The sequence below is a fragment of the Myripristis murdjan genome, chromosome 21 (assembly GCF_902150065.1).
Source record: "Myripristis murdjan chromosome 21, fMyrMur1.1, whole genome shotgun sequence".
Taxonomy (NCBI): Eukaryota; Metazoa; Chordata; class Actinopteri; order Holocentriformes; family Holocentridae; genus Myripristis; species Myripristis murdjan.
Window position 1 is genome coordinate 31484216 of NC_044000.1, and position 19224 is coordinate 31503439.

General features: G+C 41.8%; 1 protein-coding gene across 2 annotated transcripts in view; it reads left to right on the forward strand.

Annotated features, from left to right (window-relative positions):
* The window catches only part of erbb4b (erb-b2 receptor tyrosine kinase 4b), a 516511-nt gene that overhangs the window by 247970 nt on the left and 249317 nt on the right, over window positions 1-19224 (forward strand). The window lies entirely within an intron of this gene.

Sequence of the window (19224 nt, forward strand, 5' to 3'; positions counted from 1 at the left end):
GGGCTCTAACATTACATTTTGAGTTGTTTTCCACTGAACTTTAAATGCACTAACATCTTTCTGTCAGAATATGTTCTAAGCAGCAGTTCAGGACAGTTTTAATGTGATTTTTATTTTTATTTATTTTTATTTTTTACCGTGCAACATGAAAAAAATCACGTTGAACCAGTTTGGGAAACTCTTCTGCACCAATGTTTGTCAATTCAGTCGTTCTCCGCGGTTTAAATTCATATTCAAGCAGCTTTGGACAGATTTGAGGTGACGTTTCGGAGACGTTTAGGGTTCACGGTAAAAAAAAAAAAAACTTGTGACGTTTGAAAGAAACGCGCTAAACAAACAGGTATCACGTCTGGACTCTCTCCTCGGTGCTGTATATTTACTGGAGGTTTTTAGTAGCGCTGCAGGCTGTCGTCAACATCTATTCAGCGTCAAAATGCCGGCTGGTGGTGAGGACGGGCAGCGCAGGCAGACAGGCAGACAGGCAGGCAGGCAGACAGGCAGGGAGAGGCAGACTAATAGAGAGAAAGGTTAGAGAGGGGAAATGGGGTGAGAGAGCTGGAGAGGGAATTGCTTTGAAAGGTGGAGAGCGAGGAGAAGAAGAGCGGCACGCTTTAGCGAGCACTGAAGAAATTGACGAGTCCCTGGAAGTCTCCCTCTCGCCGCCGTCTGAACTGATTTTCTGCAGCCTGACTTTGCTTTTCCTCTCTCTTACCTCTCAGCGTGTGCAGCCGCTGAGCTCTGGGCTGGAGTCAAACACTGACAAAAAAAAAAGGAAAAAAAAAAAAGCAGCTTTAAAGCGAGGGTGTAGATCATGACATCAGGGCTCGGTCCTCAGGGTGTGTTTCCAGTCTGTTTGATCCACCACAAAAATAATCTCCATCTTAACAAGTCAGTCAGTCTCATTTTCAGTGTAAAAATCTTGTTTTTCTTTAAACCAGACAAAAAATCTGCTACTGGGATGAAATAATCCCACCTGTTTCCAATGCTGATCAACTATTTTCCAGATTTTCTTCCAGAATTCAATTTTCCCGTCTTCTTCTAGATTTGTTACACTACAAAAGCTCTTTATCATATTCAGTTCAGTGTTAAAACTTGGATTTTCTTCAAACACGGGAAAAGAAATCTGACAGTGGGATTAGGTAATCCCACCTGTTTTCAGTGCGAATCAACTTGTTTCCAGATTTTATTTCCCCCCCCCAGAATTTTCCCTTTTTCTCATAGATGTGCCAAAAATATATCTTTCATATTCAGTGTTAAAACCTGGATTTTCTTTAAACTCAAAAAAATCTGCTAATGAGCTGGGATAATCCCACTTGTTTTCAATGCTGCTCAACTGCTTTCCAGATTTTTTTTTTTTTTTTCCGGAATTCAATTTTCCCTTCTTCTCCTGGACTTGTTACACTACAAAAACTCCTTATCATATTCAGTGTTAAAACTTTTCTCATTCTCAAATTTTCTTCAAACATGGAAAAAAAAAAAATCTGCCAGTGGGATTAGGTAATCCCACCTGTTTTCAGTGCTAAACAACTTGTTTCCAGATTATTTTCGAGAATTGAATTTCCCCTTCTTTTACTTTTTTCTCTTCTTTTACTTGATAGACTACCGAAATCTTGAACATATTCAGTGTTAAAAGTTGGATTTTCTTCAAACAAGGTTAAAAAATCTACCAGTGGGATGAGATAATCCCACTTGTTTTCAACGCAGATCACGTTTTTTCCAGAATTTTCTTGAAGGAAGTGTCATTTTCTTGATCCTAGTGGCTGATCTGCCTTATTCTACCTCATTTTTTACAATATTTATACTTCCCAGAATAAAAAAAAAAATCCCGAAACAATGGAAACTGTATTGGAAACAAGTGGGATTATTTCATCCCACTGGCAGTTTTTTTTTTTTTTTTATCTTGTCAAGATTCTACAGCTCAGTAAACGGCTTGTTGAGATGATTTTTTGCAGTGTGTAGTGTTTGTCCAGCGTCATTTCCACACATTTACCTACCTGTACCGCAACATTACCCACATGGAGTGTGTGTGCGTGTGTGTGTGTGTGTGTGTGTGTGTGACAGAGACATGGGGATGCCAGCACCTGCAGATTGATGATTTTTTTTTTTTTTTCCTTTTCAGGAAAACAAGCAGTGAATGGTATTGGAAGTTGATGGGATTGTGCATGTTTCTGTGTGTGTGTATGTGTGTGTGTGTGTGTGTGTGTGTGTGAGGTGATACTGGATGTAATTGACATGAAATGTGTCGGCAGATAACTCGCTCTTTGCCATGGCGACACTCGTTTAAAACCCAGCCTCCCTCAGAATTACTGTGCGGCAAGCAATTGGCTGCATCTGTATCTGTGTGTATGACTCTGTGTGTGTGCGCGCGTGTGTGTGTGTGTGTGTGTGTGGCTGTAATCGCACGCAGTGCAGGGTTAAAACCTGCCTCCAGGTTTGACTGACAGATACATTTTCTCGGCTGTTGGCCGGCCTGTAGCCTTTCCTGCCCGTCTCTTTCAGAAGTGATCGCTATAGATAGAGCAGGGAAATGAGAATAGCAGAAACACTGGGGAGAGGATAAGTGTGTGTGTGTGTGTGTGTGTGTGTGTGTGTGTGTGTGTGTGTGTGTGTGTGTGTGTGTGTGTGTGTGTGTGTGTGTGTGTGCCGGGGGGCGTTTGGCAGAATTGAAAGAAAAGCCTCCATTTGCTAACATTGTCCTTCACCTGCTGATTTACGTATTCATTGTTGTCCATCTTCATCTTTCTGGCATCACACCTCATTTTTTTTTCCTCCTCCTTTTTAAAGGAACAGTTCACCTTAAATACACATATTTTCTCCAAAAATAGTTTCTGTGTGATTTGGTGAGGTTTCCAGTCTGCGACCATCTTCCCTGTCCACTATTTGGTATCAGAAAATGCTGCCAAGCTGCATGTTCCCACCAGTTGGCGCTCATCGGAGGGTGGATACGTGCAGTTTATCATTTTCTTTGGCCGAAAATAGTTTCCATCAAAACTGTTTACCCCTAAATACTGTGGATGTCGGGTATCCACAGAGCTGTTTTTCACACGTAAAGTTTGAGGGTTTGAGCTCCACAAAACAAAACAAAAGCCATCCAGCCTCGCTGTGTTGAGGAAATATTTCTTTTTTGTCCTTTTTGTATTTTGGGTGAACTGTTCCTTAAAGCAATACTCCAACATTTTGGGCCAAATACCCCTTTTTCTGTCTGACTGAGACCAGATGTTGGACACCATTTCCACCTCTGTACGTCCAGTGGCATTTCCTGTTAGCTTAGCATAAACACTGGAAGTCTATGGGAGTCATTAGCCTAGCTCCATCAGAGTGAATAAATAAACCATATTTACCTTATTAAGTGTTTTTTCTCAAAACGTTGGATTATTCCTTTAAGAATCTGCAGACAAAGCGCTGCCTTTCACAGACATCCTCGCACACTCACACATCATCAGCCTGTTCAACGCGCTTCTTCAATGCGTCCGTTCAATGGCACTGAGAGCATTGAAAAGCTGTATTTTACCTTTTTGTTTTACCGTCTTTCCCACAACCCGCCTCATCCACTTGTACCTCAGGTAGTGATTTCCCAGAATGCCTTTTGACACCTCCCAGAGAAGGGGCAGGAGCGTGCCTGAGCATCTCAGCACCGAGTTTCATGCTCAGGTGGAAAGAGTGAAAGTTTTCCACTTGAAAAAAAAATGAGTTGTGGCCTCTGAAACAAAAAGATAATAACAATAATAATAATAATAATAATAAAAGCATTCTGCCTTGTTGCTGCATCGTGGTCCAGTCTGTTTGTTGTTGTTGTTGTTGTTGTTGTGGTGGTGGTGGTGGTGGGACTGCTCTCTGTCCTCTTCCATGGTGGATTTCTGCAAAATGATGGATCTAGAAAGAATCAATCAATCAGTAAATCAATCAATCAATTAATCAAACCTTATTTATATAGCACCTTTCAAACAAATACATGACGTTCAAAGTGCTTTACATCTTGATTGACAAATAAACATAAAATAAGAAGTAAAGGACTTGGAAACCAATGCACAAATAATAATAATAATAATAATAATAATAATTTTAAAAAAAATTAAATAAAGATCAAGAATACAAAAAATAAAAAATAATCAGACAAAAGAGTGATAAAAAGATTTAAAACAACAATAAAATACAGCAATAATAAAAAAAACCCTCAAGAATAAGATACTGACTAAAATATAAAAACAATAAAATAAAATGTAGAATATAATATATAGAAACAATCAGTAAAATAACAATAAAACAAATACAATTAAAAATAATAAACAGAGTACCTATAAAACTATATTATAAGTTAATTATAAGACACTAGAAGCCATTGCTCCTTGATTTTCACCAAAACCTGATGTTTACCAGATGAAATCAGTGCATGGATGACTTGACTCTCTCTTGGCCAAAGGGTGAGAGGAAATATCTGATCTTGAATCCTGATTTGAGTCTTAAAATGATAAAAACCCGGAGCTTACAATGAAATTTACTCGCTTATCAAACACCACGGTCAGGGTCTTGGCCTGTGGCGTGCAGTGGGTGGAAAGGTGGTCGAGGTTTTGAGCGCTGGAGTCAGATCTCAGTCTTATTTCTGCTGAGTTGTAGGTAATTTTGTCTTTTAACTGGGTGAGGCCTGCCAGTTCTCCATGGGAATAAGAAAAAAATACACCATCAGACAACAGAATGGATTATTTTGCACAGTATTGAGGCTTAAAATCCTATTTCTTACATAGAAAACCAAGAAGTGATTTCATTATTTCAATGCAAATCGACTTGTTTTAAGATTTATTTAAAGCTCTGAGGTAACGTTGATGCTGATTTATCTTCTTCTCCCTCGTTTTATCCTTCAAAGAGATGAAACAGTGCAATTCAGATGAAATAAGTGAAGCCACAGGCGGGTCTTTCGACTTGTTTCAAGGAGGATTTGAGGAGTCCACACCGGGCGACGTCACTTGTTGACACGGATATTTTTTGAAGCTCACACCCCCCCCCCCGCCGAGTGTCACGTCTGACCTACCTGGCTGTCATGATGGAAACACCGGGACGGGGCGAAACCCCAGGGGAACAGGTCAGATCTGGCTCCCAGCACATGCTCAGCGACAGTTTTCAGCCATCTGCTCGGTCTTTTCACCGCGAGCGGGTGAAACATGACACGGTGCGAGATTTGACAGTCCAAAACAACGTCTTACTGAGCCATGTTCATGTCTGTCAGAGAATTTCACCGCGGAAAAAACTCCTGAAACGGCATTTAGACGCTAAAACTTTCCACTGAAACCTACAATAATAATTTGAGTATTTTGTGAGCTGACAGCAATATCAATATTTGTGAGAGAGAAGACTTATTTTTATACATAAAAACACACATTTAGAGCAAGAAATGCTTAAATTTAGTAATCAAATAGTTGCAATAAAGAGGCTGCAGGCTTCATATTGGACAGATTTAATGATGACAGTGTTTTCAAATGACCACAAACTCTTTTTTGATTTATTAGCCAATAAGATCGGCCAGCCAATACATCAGTCAAGCTCTAATAATAATCATTTTAGTAATTATAGAAATTATCAAAAAAAAAAAAAAAAAAAAAAAAAAAAGAATGAATGTCTGCTTATGTGGTAAGTGAATGACATGCTGCATTAGTATGAGCACAAACTGTTTTATACCTGTCAAACTGCGGGTGGATGGAAACGACCGGCCGGTATTTTTTAATTTTGGACAACTAATATCACGGTCAGACCTTAATGTCCACACCGCATCACTTTCCCCCCTCACATGCAGCTTTATGATTAATGTCTTCATTAGCGAGCCATCCGTCACGAAGCTGCATGAAACGCCTCTCCCGCCTCACGTCGCTTTGTGTGCAGAGACAGATCGATGAGCGAGAGATTAGGTTTTTTTTTTTTTTTTTTTTTTGTCGTAGGGATTGTAGATTTTAATTGCTGCAGGTACGGCGCATCTCGATCGCTGGTCTGCACGCGTCTCCGAGCTGCTGAGTGATCTCGGGAGTTCGTTTGCTCTACACTGCAAAAACTCAAAATCTTACCAAGATTATTTGTCTTATTTCAAGTCAAAAATGTCTTATTTCTAGTCAAAATATCTCATTACACTTAAAATAAGACATGATCACCTCAGAAGTAGCTTGTTTTTAGACAATTGTTTCTTGTTTCAAGTGAAAATTTGCTTGTTTCATTGGCAAAATTTGTTTCTTGTTTCTAGCTAATTTTCACTTATTTCAAGTGAATTTTCACTTTTTCCACTGGCAAATTTTTCCAATGAAACAAGCAAATTTTCACTTGTATCAAGTGAATTTTCGCTTGAAACAAGTGAAAATCGTCTAAAAACAATTTACTTCTGAGGTGATCATGTCTTATTTTAAGTGTAATGAGATATTCTGACCAGAAATAAGACATTTTTGACTTGAAATAAGACAAATAATCTTGGTAAGATTTTGCGTTTTTGCAGTGTAATCGACCGGGTTGCATCTTGTTTGAAGCCGCTTGGCTAGCTGAACTGTGTGTCGTGTGTTTGGACATGAAAGAAGCATTTTTATGTGTTGAACCGCCTCGCTGAATTCTGTTTAACACCGCGGTCGTCCGTCCGGCCCGTGCCCTTTTCTCTGTGCCTTCAGAGAGCCGAAAAAGCCTAAAGATTATTAGTGTGGGACGAGGAGGTCGCACTGAGGTCGCCGTGGGTGAGCAAATGTGCCTCTGGTTGATTGAATTTTCCTTAAATCTGAACCCAGCTCACTTGCGCCACACAAAAGATGGAGCTCTCCATTAGCAAGTAGCAATCTTGATCTCTTGCTTTGGGGCGCACAGGAACGAATGTGGTGCAAGCAAAGTCAGCAGCCGGTCATACAGGTGGTGTAGCCAGAAGACGGAAAAATCAGCATTTTGGTTAGATAGATAGATAGATTTATTTATGGATTAAGACGAATAAAACAGCAATCCATCGGATGACATGCAAAAGTACAAAACTTATTTCCAGCATGGTCCTTGGTGTTACACACAAGAAACAAAATAGACAAGAAACAGACAAAGTCAAGACAGAGGTCATACAAAAATAGGTGGGAACAGAAGACATCCCAATAAAACAAATAAACAAATAATAACAATTAACAAGCGGAGAAACTATCTAGAATCAATGCACATTCACCTTCTTCCATAAAATGATGATGGGAAGTCATGGAAAAGTGAGGAATTTTTTACATCCGACCTAGAGTGGGAACCCTGCTGGAAGCTTCTCTCTGCTGCAGATTCAATTTGTGGTTGAGACTGATGAGATGGACGTATTCGCCTGGTGCAACTTTAACAAACCGTCTTTGCAAGGAAGCAACATGCCGCGCTTTTTTTTCAGTGTTGGAGTAATTGCTCCGCTTGTAATCTGGAAAGAATTGTCCCTAAGTAACCCCGTCAGAGCCGTCACACTCCAAACGCACGTCTGGCAGATTTCGGTGAAGGGTTACGGCTTGAGAGAGGCTGCACTCGCACACAAAGAGCCGCAGCTCGCCAGCGAGATACCCACACACACACCCACAGACCAGGGGTGATAGTGCTTATCACAACAGAGCAGTGGCAGACTGAATAGAGAGGCAACGGAGAGGAGAAGCAGAACGGGGCCATGACAATAGCCCACCCTGCTCCTCTTACGCCTCTCAAACTTCATATCTGCCTCCCTCTGTGGCCTGCCAAAAAAAAAAAAAAAAAAAAAAGGTGAACGATATAGACCGACTTCTCTCAGGCGGATCGAAATCAATTTCCACCCACTGCGCCTCAGATGACGGAGTCCTTTTCAAGAAGGCCCGGTGTTAAGGCGTAGACGGCCCGGGCACAATGGCCCCGGTGGACCCAGACTCCGTCCTCCTCATTAACAGCAGCACAGTGATAACAGGACTTTATTGAAAACAGCCACCAGCACATCTCCTCCTCTCCGGCTTTATTTAGTCCTCCCCCGCATTTTCTGCATTCATCCTGTGCCGGGGAGTTGTCTGTGCATGATGATAAGGGACCTTGTGGGCTCGGCCTGGCCTTGTCTGAGTAGCGAGAGTCTCTGATCGCTCTGTCTACCTGCCTGGCTTTTCATTAGTCTGCCTTTTCTCTGTTTTTTTTTGTTTTTTTTTTTAGTTTTAACATTTATTCATCCAGGGAAAATCAACCCAGCATCGTGCTCTTTTCCAGCCAAACCCTGCCTTGCAGCCATAGTTTTACTCATTCACAGCAAGGATATTTTTTTTTTTGGAAAATGCAAGTTTTCGGTTTGCGTTTTGGCCTTGTGTCGGCGTGAGAACGGTGGTTTTTGGTCCCTGAAAACACAGCTTTTCTCCAGAGTGGGATTTTTTATTTTTTTTTTAAAACACCGGTTGTCTTTTGCTGTGTCAAAGACGAAATCGGTAGAATTAGTAGAGCAGAATAACACTGGTGTCACCGCCGCCGCCGACTCCGCTGCCACTTCCAACTCTCTCCAGTAACTTCAAATTGTACTCATTCATAACTTTCAGCAGAGGCTCTCTCCATACGAGTGCCTCTGCCTTGTTTTCGACAGTTTTGAACATTAAGACGTCGCGTTGAACTGTGTTTGCTCTATTTTGTAACTCAGCGATGTCAGCAAGCAGCTTCAGTCACTCCTCGGCTTCTCTGCTCAGCTCCCATAGCGGAAACCTGATAACTAAAAATGTTAAAGTAGTTTATAAAAAAATATCTGGGTGCATGTAATAGTGGCCTAAGATCTGCATGTCCCTGTCTAGAAAAGGAGTGGGCTTTCCGCAACTTGCTCGCTGACATAATTATTACAATTTCCCATAATCTCAGTGTATTTCTGGCTTTGGTTGACATGTTCAAGATGCATTTTACAAAAAGTGGAATATGTACCAACTCGCTGGTAAATTATGTGTTTACTCCACATTTTCTTTGGCATTTGAGTCTAAACGGTGGCTGGCATGGAGAACATCAAGGAACAAAGATGCATAAAACAACCCTGTCCATTTGTCCAGCAGCTTATTATGACCTGCAGTTACGTCAGGCGCCCTCTAGTGGTTCTGTAAATAAGGACACGGTGGTTTGGTGTTCAGGGAGCAACGAGTCGGGTGGCAGGATGGGATGGGAGTTCAAATCCAAACTTGAGCAGCATTTGTTTTTAGGGAGATAACGTTTCATAATCTTAACCCTGACCTTCACAATAACCTTTTCCTAACTTTAACCAAGTATTTTTTTTTAGTGGCTGGCTAGCGTTCCTGAGCTCGCTCGGTCCTTTGGGTCAAATTAGCGGGTTGGAACAAACGACCTGTGTGGCTGTACGGATTGGAGGACTTGTGTGAATTTCCCAGGGAGCCTTTGGGTGCGTTTGACATGCATATGATCTGCAAAGAGGGTCTGGGATCCCTCACCTGGCTAGAAAACACATGCACTCACCTCCTACAATGCAAAAGGCAAAATCTTACCAAGATTATTTGTCTTATTTCTAGTCAAAATATCTCATTACACTTAAAATAAGACAGGATCAGCTCAAAAATAACTTGTTTTTAGACAATTTTCACCTGTTTCAAGTGAAAATCTACTTGAAACATATTCTGCCAATGGAACAAGCAAATTTTTACTAGTGACACAAGTGAACAAGTAAAAATTTGCTTGTTCCATTGGCAGAATTTGTTTCTTGTTTCAAGCTAATTTTAACTTGTTTCAAGTAAATTTTCACTTGAAACAAGTGAAAATTGTCTAAAAACAAGTTATTTCTGAGGTGATCATGTCTTATTTTAAGTGTAATGAGATATTTTGACTAGAAATAAGACATTTTTACTTGAAATAAGACAAATAATCTTGGTAAGATTTTGACGTTTTGCAGTGTACTCATCATTAATTCACAAAATCTGAATAAGCCCTTCATTGACACACAACTAAAAAACCTATCTGTGCACATGAATGTCTGTGCATTTTAAACTGCATAAAACACGATTCCAGGCTCTTGCATTCAAACCTTTTATATTATGAGCTGCAGCAGTGGATATTTAAAAAAAAAAAAAAAACACACACACAGTAGGCACTGACTGGTCCGGCTGTGTGGAGGCTCCCTCTGGTTGGAGCATGGATGGAGTCAAACGAAACTTCTTTTTCATGAGATCAGTGGGAGATGCGGTGCACCCCAAGTGAATGTGGGTTTTGTTTTTTTTTAAAATCTGCATTTCTCCGTTGACCTTTTTCCAATTAGAAACTTCAAATCGCACAAACAATGGCTCGATGGAAACACGGCTCTTCATCCAGTGCTGCCCCTCAGGGATTTAAGCCGCTAACCCTCTGGTCACAAGCCTGCCTCTCTGCTCTCTGTGCTGCTGCCAAGCCCCTACATGTGTTTGTGTCTCTGCCAGTCTGTCCATGTGGCGTCCCGGCCACTTTATGATCATCATGTCTCTCTCTCTCTCTCTCTGTCTCTCTCTCTCTCTCTCTCTCTGCCTGCAGCTCTGGCTCTAGCTCGCTCTGTCTGACTGAAATCTCAATGTTGTGTGTCGCGTCCATCCATCACCTCTGCCATGGCGGCTGCACAAGGTCTCGTTCTTCGCCCCCGCGCTCCTTCTGTCTCTCTCTCTCTCTCTCTCTCTCTCTCTCTGTGTGTGTGTGTGTGTGTGTGTGTCATTTGTGTTACTCAGGCTGCGTTCACACACACAGCGCGAACATTCAATCATTTCTAATATGAGTCAGCCTTTTTTTTTCTCTTTCTCTTTTGTGTGAACGGCACAAAACTGATCTGTTCTGTTCAGACACCAGACAGTTTGTTTGGACATGTGACTCAGTTTGACCAATCAGATTGAATCCAGGAACATTTTTTTTTTACCCCCCCTTCCCCATGTAAGTATTATATTTCTAATGATTTTTTCCCTGCATTTCACAATCAGCTTAAAGATATTTTCTCTTCACAAAACTGAAGAGGTTAGATGAACAGATGACTATTAGACATCATCATAAACATCATTTCACATCAGTAACAGTGACATGGCACATTTCAGCGATCCAACGCTGTTTTCAGCCCTGTTCAGAAGAAGATTTCAGATGCACTCAGTTGCTCTTTTTCCCTGTAAACCTTGTTTTTTTTTTTCCCCCCCTGTCCTCCCTCATTGTCATGCTCCCATTCGCTCCGGCCGCAGCAGGGAGCATCAGAGCATCAAATCCCCCCCGCCGCGATGGAAAAATAATAACTGCACATCATTTGCATACAGCTCCATGATCAGCGCCAAGCCAGATGAGGCTCTCAGGATGGGCAGCAAAAGACCAAAAAAACAAACAAAACAAAGCAACAAAAAAAAAAAAAGTACAAATAACAACTAAACACAAAATGAAGAATAACTGGGGCTTGCGGCTCACCAAGCCAGATGAGTTTCTGGTGACTGGCGCTGGCTGTTGTTGGTCAATGTAATAAATTCTTACACACGGCAGGTCAGTGAACACATCAGATTAGAGGGAACATTGCTCTTGAATGATCCCTGATGAGACTTTTTAACCCCAAACCACCTCATGTTGTGCTCCTTCCTAATCAGAACCATAAGATACACAACTATATACGAGATATACAAATTTACAATTAATTTAAATTATTCCACTTATTTTTTAAAGAAAATATCACAACAGGCTGTCAGTGTCGCAGCAGCCACAGTGACCTGTACTATCTGAGATACTAATATTGAAACTGTCCATCATAACAAGCTGTTTAGTCTCATGCTCAGCGTTCGAAATCTTGTTTTTCCTCAAATGAGATTAAAAAATCTGCCAGTGGGATGAGATAATCCCACTCGTTTGCAACGCTGATCAACTTGTTTCCAGAATTTTCTTGAATCAAGCGTCATTTTCTTGATCCCAGTGGGCTGAGCTGCCTGATTCTGCCTCGTTTCAACAGATTTATAAAAATCCTGAAACAAGTGCAGCTGCATTGGAAGAAGTTGGATTATCTAATCCCACTGACTGATTTTTATTTTTTCTTCTTTTTTTTTGGCATTGTTTGAAGAAAAACCAGATTGTAGCACCAAATTTGTGACTGAATTACATGTTAAGATGGAGATTTTGGACACTGTGTCCTCGCACAATTTGATTTCTGGTCAAATCTGACAGATTATTTCGCTTCTCCATCGTCTATGCCGGCCTGGCTTGAGCAACACTGATGTCATAAGGTTGAATTAAACACCTTTATACTCAAAGCTGCATTCTGACATGTGGAGAAAGTCATGAAGCCTCGTGACACTCAGATAAAATAAACCTAATTTGTGCCAATTGGTCAGTAGGAGTAGATTTCTTGTTTTATCTTTGCTGTTTCGTCACGAGCGCTCATTTGATTTTATTACTCCGAGTTTCCTTGAGGCGCTAACTGCAGGTGCAAGGTCCCGGCGCCTCTCTGTGACCTTGTTTGGCGAAAAAAAAATAGATTAAAAGAAAAAAAAAAAAAAAAGCAGTGTGCCACCACAAAGCCAGGGTGAAGCTTTGTTCTGGCACTGAAGGCTCAAGGAGAGAGGGCAGGGAGGACGAGGATGAAGAGGGAGGAGGAGGAGGAGAGGCTGAGAGAGGAGTAAAGAGGACATCAGCCGCTTAAGCACCAGGTGTGGCACATCCTGGAGGCTTCACCCTGAGAACAAAGAGTAAAGATCAAGAGATCTGGAACCGAATCCGAAGACAAATGAGACGGCACTGAGAAGACAACAACTAGTCATTTTTTTTAACCAGAAATGTTAAAAAGCAGCCACTCAAAACTGAAACTGAACGTAAAATCTCTCCAATGTTCCCTCTAAGCCGATAGCTGGATAACCTGACAAAAAATGAGCAAATAATAACACTATAATAACTGCAATAATGAAATGTATATGTCATTTTCTGAACCGATACAAGCAGGTGTCACGGTTTAGCCGGGAAAACAGATTCTTCCTCGCCGACGTTCTCATGGGAAACTTGTATCCAATAAAAAATACACAGTCGACGCGACGGTGAAATTATCTGTGATGTGTGTGATCGTGTGTGATCTTTCGTTATCGTCGGCCCTCCTGCTGCATTTGCATTCAAACCCGAGAGGAATGTCATTACGTTCCCTGATTAGATCACTTTTTTGCATACAATCCATCTCTCTCTCTCTGTGTGTGTGTCCTTTTGTGTTGTTTCCATCCTTGCATCCACTGTGCAACCTCCCCCCACCACACACACACACACACACACACACACACACACACGGCAACACCACCACCCAGCCTCGCCTATGCGCTAACTAGTCTGTGTTTGAATAAAAACTCATTAGGATTACATAGCCATTTAGCTAAGTGACACAGGGTATAATTGTACCATCCATCAATTGCTGTGTAATAACACACTCGGAGGAGCTAAATGTTGATTAGCCCTCAGCCAATTTCACCACCGGGGTTTGGGAATGAATGGCCAGGAGAGCGGAGCTACTGTATGTGGCACGGTGTGTGTGTGTGTGTGTGTGTGGGGTGACGGGTGCAGACGGTCAGAGGCGCTGACCCGTTCAAGCTAAATTAACTCGCAAGGGGATGGAAACAAAGTGTCAGAGACGGAGGAAAAGTCTCACTTTCTGCCTCCGACTATAGATTTTTTTTGTTTTCCTGCCTCCATCTGACAGACTGACCCGCCCACAGCGGGTTACCGACGGCCCCTAGTGACGCCACGGCCGAGAGCCACTCGCAGTATACGCTGATATTTGGTCATTCGGTGGGATTCATCTCGTTAAAGCTCTGCCCTGCAGCTTTACTCGGCAGAAAAACGCCTTCATGAAAACTGTAAATTTGAGACTTTATGAGACGAGAGAGGGGACGATTTTCAGGCTGAGGGTCCGGGCCGGACTCGAACCCGGGCCTCTGTGGCTCAGCAGCTCACGCTCAATATCAGAATGTCAACATAGTGCAAATCTCACTGATAAGACAGGTGCATTGTTTACATTTCCATAAAAATCTCGGCGTGTGCAGCTTGCAGGTTGGAGGTTTTGTGTCCACAGCATGAGACACGTACAGTCACTGGTCCCTCAAGATGTTTATTCCTGGTTGGGTGGACAAAAAAAGGTCTGAAAGTCAGGAAAATAAATATATTCATGCTCAACGAAATCGGTTCCAGCTAAGCCGGTGCAGTATTGATCAGCTCTGTGATAATTATATAATCAAAGAAACTCCATCATATCTGCCAGAGGTGGATGGCTGTATCTGGCTTTTAACCTGATAAATCGGCCCTGATGTTGTTGGTGTTTTTTTTTTTTTTTTTTCTCTTCCGCACTAATTTTCTCTTTGTTTAACCTCAACCTGAACCCGTTTCCTGTCTTTACCACTCAGCCCTCCTCGTTTCCTACCTTCCAGTCTCATTTGTTCCCGTGTTGATTCAGCTAAACGCCGTCCCGACTGCGCCCGTGTTGTTGCATTAAAACAGACAAGCGGTGCACAGTCGCTTCTCTCTCTCTGCTTTGGCGGCCTCGCTGGAATCGAATCGATAATTACAACCCCAACATCGTTAATCAGTTCTGCAGCATAAAGAAAGAAAGAAAGAAGGAACGAATGGGTAAATAAATAAATAAATATTTCTTTTTCTGCTTGCTCGGTAAAGCTGGCATTGGATTAAGATCACGAGGAAGTAATGAAAAAGTTCCCTTTTTAGCTCAATCAAATATCATACCATGCAACTACTAGACAGTTTATTAAAAAAAAAACTTTTTTTTTTTTTTTGTCAAAATCTCATTAGGTTTATTGCCTGGAAAAGAGAAAATTTTTAGCAGCAGCCTCATACCGAAAATAAATCACACGAGGGGGTAAGATGCTCTCAAAATGCAGTTCTGCCGTGACTTTAATATTTACTGGGATCACACAAATTAGGGGATTTAAGTTTTGGAGACAATAACTTCAGGTGCACAAGACGATGCAGAACGCCGCCGCCGCCGCCACCGCCATGCACCTCCCATCCGCCTCCCATCCGCCTCATCTCCACTGTCACTTCTTTGCGTCCTCAATCCTCTCGTCGCTCCAAGTTTAATTCGCCTAAGTCAATCATTCATTTCCCTCATGTGCGCTCTGTTCCACATTTAACATTTTCTCCTCAGCCTCCTTAATGAGTCCTCCCTGCCTCTGAATAACAACGCCACTGTGCAGTCGCTGCTTTGCTTATTTAAGACTGCACGGCCTTTTTTTGCTGTAGCCCAAGCCAACCCAATACGTCGTGATGCGCTCTTTGATCAGTCGCCGCAGACGTGACGTGTTTGGGCAAATGAGCGACTCCATAACTGAGACAGGAAGTGAGAAAAACTCCGAGGCCTCCTTTAAACCCGGCGGCCGACTCCATTGTTCCGTCTGTCACGCAGAAGCAACGCCGCGATGGAGGAGGAGGAACCCGCCGAAAGAAGCTGAAAAAGCCTCCTGTTGAAAGCACAAAAGTGACGGGGGCGGCGGAGGAGGATAAAATAGTCCCTCTATCTTTTGCGCCTTTTATTCCTCCACATATATGAGAGAATAACTTAATTGCTCCGCCAGCTGATGACACTGTTTTCTGCTGATAATATCCCCGTGGTCTGACAGTGACATGGGGACAAAGGGACGGCAGAGGAGACGGAAAGAGGTGGAAAGAGAGAGAGAGAGAGAGAGAGAGAGAGAGCGAGAGCTATAGGGCGAGCATAGCAAAAGAGAGACATAAAGAATCGGCGCAAGAGAGAGAGAGAGAATTAGAAAGAGACTCTTTTAGTGTAATTGCAGCTTTTACCGTGAAATTAATGCATTGTGGGGAGCTAACAGAGCCAGCTCCACCCATGTGAGCCGTCATGTCTTTATCACTAATGGACCAATGACTAGCACTGTAATTACACAGGCTTTTGTCTAGCGCCGTGCACCACTATCTGGGAAGTGAAAATTGCTCTGACTTTTGTGGGTCTTTTATTGATATGTGAGGGTTGGTTCCATAAAAAGAGAAGGTAAGAGGAGTGTTTCTGCGAGACAAAAGGAGAGAGACGGAACGGAGGAGTCAGAAATAGAGGGGGGGTCGAACTGTGGAGAAGACAGAGGAGAGCCGGGGGAGAGGGCTGGGAGCGGGCACAGGAGGACATGTTGGGTTGCTGATGCCTTTTTAAAATTTAGAAATCAGCCAATCAGTGCTTTCTTTCTTTCTTTCTTTCTTTCCTCGGATATGGATATGATGCACTGCATGTTTTCATTCAACTCCAGCTTCCTGGGGGCCCCCGGGGCAGATGCCTCAACGGGGCCCCCTTGAGGAGAGTGAATGCAGCATTACGAAGCAGACCGTGGTTGTGTTTACAGGAGAAAGAGGAGTTTTTGTTGTAAATCAGCACAACAAAGTTAATACATAAAATGCTCTATAGGCCAGTCAATCTAGCCCAAAAAACAAACCAAAAAAATTTTGCAAAAGAAATGTCTTATAGTTTTTATTGGTCCCAAAACCCTCCTGAATCATATACTAAAAGTCTTAAGCCGTAGATGGAGTGGAACATATTTTTTTTTCGAGACTAAAGGCCAAAGTTGTGCCCAAAACTCTGAGTAAATTGAGTAGAATAGGGGAAAATTTTCAGTCAATAGCTATCACTATGAAACTTCTCCAGTTGATTAGTGACATCATACCAAAGAAAAAATGTATTGGAAGTTTATGTTTATATATGCAAATTAGGCATTTCTTTGTAAAATGTACCACAATTTGCATATATTACAAAACACAAAATCTGAAAATTGGAGGAAGCCAGATTACAAATTATTGTTTCATTATGCTGACACATTAGCAAAAAGACAAAATTAAAGAATGGACTGTGGCTATGTTTCTCTATCATCCCATGCATTAGAAAATACTAAATTTCTGCAATAACCTGCAGCAGTAGTAGCTATTTTTTTAAAATATCGCAGCAGTGTCAGCTCCGTCTTTCCTCCGGCCTGCTGATCATTTAAGTGAGAAAACCTCCACCACATTATTTGGTTCTTTACGCTAACCAAAAAATATGGAAATTAAGAATAAAATGAGTTTTTAATTAGCTTGGGGGTCACTACTAGCCAATAGCAACCTTCAGCCATTGATGCTAACGAGTAACATTTACCTGAAATTTGCTCAAACTTCTGATGTGATGCATGTGCACTGCATTCATCCAGAAGGCAATTCAGAGGAATTTTGCATATGTACTGTTTGTTGACATATAGTTCACCAAGCATAAGTTTTAACCCAAAGACAGAGAATGCTAATTTGCATCCATAATTATTAAGATCATTAAGATGCACATCATAAAAACCAATACTCTGGCAGTTTTTAGCATATAAAAGGGGAAGTGGGCAGTTGCCTCTTAAAATATTTGTTTTTACATTTCTAACTTTCTAAATGTGGACCACCTCTGCACCTGCTTGGCCAGGTTTTTAATCAAATTTAAATGATTTGTGATGACATGATTCAGTTTTTCCTGTTAGCCTGTTAGCACATGGGAATGCAAAAAAAAACTGAGAGACAAGGAAAGGAAAGGAAAGGAAACAAGGTCAGGGTCGAGCCACACAAGCCCCACATGTAGGGAAGCAACGATGACACTAACCAATGAGAAAACGTTGCATACATGACCCACAGGACACAGTGGAACAATAAAATAATTATTATACATTTACAGATGGCCCAACAACAGAATAATAAAGAAAGTATACAACTCCAGAAGCCGTAAGTGATCGTAAATGAGCAAAGCACATCAATATAATATTGCAGTGGACTTACTGTTACACCACCAGGTGGAAAGGGGCCACGTACATGCTGCATCGTGTGCATAATCTGATGTGCATAATGGAGGAGGAGGTCCTATATTTATTGCATAATTGATCAATACTACACTGACAGTCTATGGGAAGCCCTGAACCTAAATTAATTATGACGTTTTGATCGGATTCCACACAAGTTTACATGAATCATTATTACCCCAAAGGTTTCAAAGGAACGTTTTTGTGTCATGATGCTGTTTCAGAGGCTGCCAAGAATACACTTCAGGAGTTTAAAAAAATAATACTGTTCAGTTTATGATTTTTTTTTTTTTTTTTTTTTTCAGGATGTGAAAATTTAATGATATTGAATGTCACGAGCTCCAGTTTTTTTTTTTTTTTTTTTTGGTATATACTGTCGCCAAAGTCTTAATTGGGAGGTGAGGGAAGGGAAGGAGGCTTGGGGCGAGAGCAGCCAGGCAGCAGGATGTGCAGGATATCTCAGAAAGATTGCTTTGTGGAAGTCCAGCACCTGTACAGAAACAAACATATATGCATGCACTCCCACGCAAATGCATGCACAGCCGTATGCACGTATAACAATCACAGATGCACACAGGGGGAGCGAGAGAAACAGATAGCCATGCTGGAACCGAAGACGAGAGAGAGGGAGAGAAGCCCCAGGGGAGAGACAGGAAGCCTCAGAGAGACTTCAGATAAGTGCTGGTTGAGTGCAGAACTAGTTATTTTCACCCCCGGTGTGCGCCGAGAGACGAGGACGAGGACCTGGCAGAGCTGTAGTCTTCAGATCAGGGAGTGGAGTTGGTCACCAGCCGCAGGCAGGAACTTCAGGAGCAGCTTTTACTCTTCAACCAGAGGTGCAAGTAACTAGTTACATTTACTCATCTTACTGAAGTTAGTAGCTTTTTTTGTGTTTTACTTCCCTATATTTTAAATCAGATCCAGTACAGAGTATAAATGATCTGTGACAGATTGTGGAACCTTTCACAATAAAAGCTCGGTCAGCAAAGATGAGAAGAGGAACCAGCTTCTACTTTGTTGTTTCCACTTTTCCTCATTTTCCAAATTTCACAATAAAAGCTGCATCATGAAAAACTGCAGCAAGGACCATTTAGACTCAACTGGTAAAAAATGTGGAAAAGTGTGGGGGAAAAAACATTTGACATGAGACACTTTGGACTTTTACCGCAGGAGATTTTTACCGCACTACTTCTACTTCTACTGCAGTCACATACCAGCAGAGGAACAGTACTTCTACTTCTACTGCAGTCACATACCAGCAGAGGAACAGTACTTCTACTTCTACTGCAGTCACATACCAGCAGAGGAACAGTACTTAGCTCTATCACATTTATTATCATGTCTCTTGTATAGAATTAAAGGAGTAGTTCCAAATATTTGCAGTCTGCTCCCATCTTCTATTCACCACTGATGTTGTTGTTCCAAAAAGCTCTCCACTGTTTACTGTGTAATTCTGCTGCATGTCTTTGGACAGAGAGTGTCTCGGCGCTTGGCAGTGGGT